Source organism: Ailuropoda melanoleuca, chromosome 2 (genome assembly GCF_002007445.2).
Source record: "Ailuropoda melanoleuca isolate Jingjing chromosome 2, ASM200744v2, whole genome shotgun sequence".
NCBI lineage: Eukaryota > Metazoa > Chordata > Mammalia > Carnivora > Ursidae > Ailuropoda > Ailuropoda melanoleuca.
The window spans coordinates 65,310,662-65,313,896 of NC_048219.1; positions in this window are offsets into that span (position 1 = coordinate 65,310,662).

Below are 3,235 nucleotides of genomic sequence, written 5' to 3' on the forward strand. Positions count from 1 at the left end.
ACAGCAGCTGCAGGGGTAAGGAACGGAGTAAGGGCCCATGTCTGGCTTCCTTCACAATCAAATTTTTGCATACGTGTTGGTGGAACTATTCAGCAGGCTTCATCATCTTGTCTGTAACAATTTGAGTACTGGCCTCCCCTAATTCTTGATTTGACTTAATGAGATGTGTTTGGGATTTTTGTGCTTGCTCTTGGAGCTGTGTGTACCACGTCAATACAAACCAGGTAAGTAGAAAAGTCTCAGTTCAAAATCGGCCTCTACTGAACATAACTGTCAATAAGCAACTATCATAGTTTCAGCTGAATTTTACCTTTGTTTTAATGTAAGCATCTGAGGTGAAACCTCTTGAATTTTGTGTAATCAAAATATTACAGGACTGAGACCCAGAAGACGTTTCATCGTCTTCTGAACAGCAGTAGAAATACTCTCGCCTTTCTGGACTTTAGTCTTATATACAAAATGAGCGACACGGACAGGATTAGGGTCAGCAAACAGCCTGTGGGTCAGCTCCAGACCACACCTGTTGTGTACATACTGCAGCCCATTTGTGCAGGCAGTTTCTATGGCTCCGGTCATGATGCAACAGCAGAGTTGAGTAGTGCAACACAGAGCCTGCAATTTTTGTGATCTGGTCCTTTACAGAAAAAGTTTGCTGAGCCCTGAATTTGATTATCTCTAGGATAATTTCAAGCTTTAACTTAGAAAGAGCTTGGCTGTTTACCAGTGGAGTGACCTTGGACAAATCGCTTAACCTTTCTGGGTCTCGGTTCCTTCATACGTAAAAGATAATAAAAGAAATGACTTCATAGGCTTGTTGGTTAGATTGAGATAATCCGTGTAAAGAGCACAGCGCAGTCCAAGTACATCATAAAGACATACTAAAACAGCCATCATCATCATCTTCGTTCTTATTAATAATGGTGCTATCATTTTCTATTTTATTAAAAAATAACAATATACTTCAAGTTATATGTAATCTATACAGTTTTATTTTAATATTTTTGGGGCTTCTGTCTCATGGCAGATTTAAAGCTATGACCAGGGATCTCTGGAACCAGCTGTGGTCATGTCACTACAACATGCTGGACCCTCCTCCCATGGACAATTTTGGGGGCTTCCTCCAATCTGTGCACAATGGCTGGAAAGAGTACATGTAATCTTGGAAAACAGAACCTTTCTACATATTTTACCTAGTTCAACAGAGCCACCATTCTATGGGTTTGAGCAGGGAAGTGGCATAATCACAAAGCTTCTATACTGATACTAAATCTGTAAAGCTCCACGTGATAGATAAGGAGGATGTTACTTCAGTCGTTCAGTTATCTCTGGGCTTGTTCTTGGGTGTGACAGATCTCGTTGTGCTTTACAGTTGAAGTTCATTTTCCCCAAGCACAAAAAGGTGCAGAGAGACTGACTCTTCTTGGTTTTATTTTAGCTTCTTTGACCAAACACAACCACGGATCTCTGGGGTGGAATTGGTTTGCTGAGTCAAGAATCCAGGTATCTGGTAGCTCCTGTATTTTCCTCTGTGGGCTCGCAAGGTCTGGGGAGAGGCTGCAGCTTCTCCGGGAGCACCCTGGAAAGAGCTCCTCGACGTCCACTGAGGAAAGCCAAATCCTCCTCTGCCTGCCTCCAGCCCAGAGTCAACTGCTGAGTGCAGGCCAGGGCTCTAGGGCTGTGTTACATCTGCCCCCATAGACAGAGCTACTGTTTGCATCAGAATAGATGCTAAAATCCTTTCCAAAAGAGCAACATGATAATGAGCTCAGATATAAATGAAGTGCAATATCCAACACATGATTTTATGTCAGTGTTACTCAGTGATGAGGCTGTAAAAAAATGAATTCTGTTGTGGTGAATGTCAGTACTTTACACTGAAGGTTCAAAAACCCACAGTTTTTGAAGTGTTTCAAACCATAGGGAATAAAAATGGAAGTTTCCAGTAGCTTGTCTCTGCAAAGAGAAAGTGAAATTGAAATAAAGAGGGCAGGCAATTGGGACTCCTGAAGCAACCAGGCTTATGTTCCTGATTTTCAGTGCCTTATTCAATTTTAATCAGACAAAACAAGTTCTTCAAATGTGAGTCAATAGCATTAGCTTCTTAATTGCTTCTAAATTATTTTTCTTTTTTCTCCCAGACACTCTTATTTGATGTCATGTTGAACCATGGTTTTGTTTTTTAGAAATATATTTATGCAGACAGCTCAGCACGGCGGTACAAACGTTACTGCGAGTACAGACTGGCTGTCTCGATGTACACACAAGGATGCCCTTCTGTACCATTCCGTCTCCTGCTGGGTGGAGAAGCACCGCGATATCTGGCCAGAGGAAGGGAGACTAGAGATGATTCACATATGAATGAAGCAAGTGAGATCTCTTTACCTTTTGGTTTAACCTCTGATCTGCTATGGATGTTCCCTCCAATGCCTTTTGCCCTCTTCTCTCCTATGGTTGTGGTCAAGCTACAGGATGGTGAGTGGTCAGCAGCTAAAACTGGACACGCAATAGTAAAAACGAGACAGAACAAATACACAAAGAGAGTACGGAAGGATGCTACTATTTAATACCCATCAGGTTTGAGAATAGTTTCCTTATTATTTCTGATGATAATTAGGTATCTGATTAGAAATTTAATTTGGTCATTTGCTCATTCACTCAGCAGAATTCCACTATGGCCTACATTATTTTGATCATTGGGGATACAGAGTGTATGAGAGGTCCATTTCCCTATCCTCACCGATTTTATAGGTCAAGAGTAAAGGTAGACGTAGAGACAGGTGCTTAGTGAAGAAAGTGAAGAAAGAAGTTTCAAGACTGAAAAAAGCTTTTTCTACAACTATTTTCTAAAAGATAAAGTATAATATAATCGAATCTCAGTGTCCCTCCCTCTCTCCCTTACCTTCACCAGTATATATACGACAATTCTGTTATTTTTTTTCCAATACCTGATTCTACCATAAAAATGTTACTGCTGTAGCTTCTACCATAAGAGCTTTATTGCTTCGGCTTATAGCTTTACCTGTACAACTGCTGTATATTTGAGTATATGTGTATATGAATGAGATAAAGAGGGACTCCTTAGGTTGTTATATGAGTTTTAACTATGAATGAGATCCAATTCCTTTCTCAAAGGATTAGATTAAAAAACAGGAAAGAGAGCAATGATACTTACCATTTGTAGGAAAGAGCTGGTGAAGGAGAGTATGGAACTCTTCTGCAGAAATTGGCCTGGAAA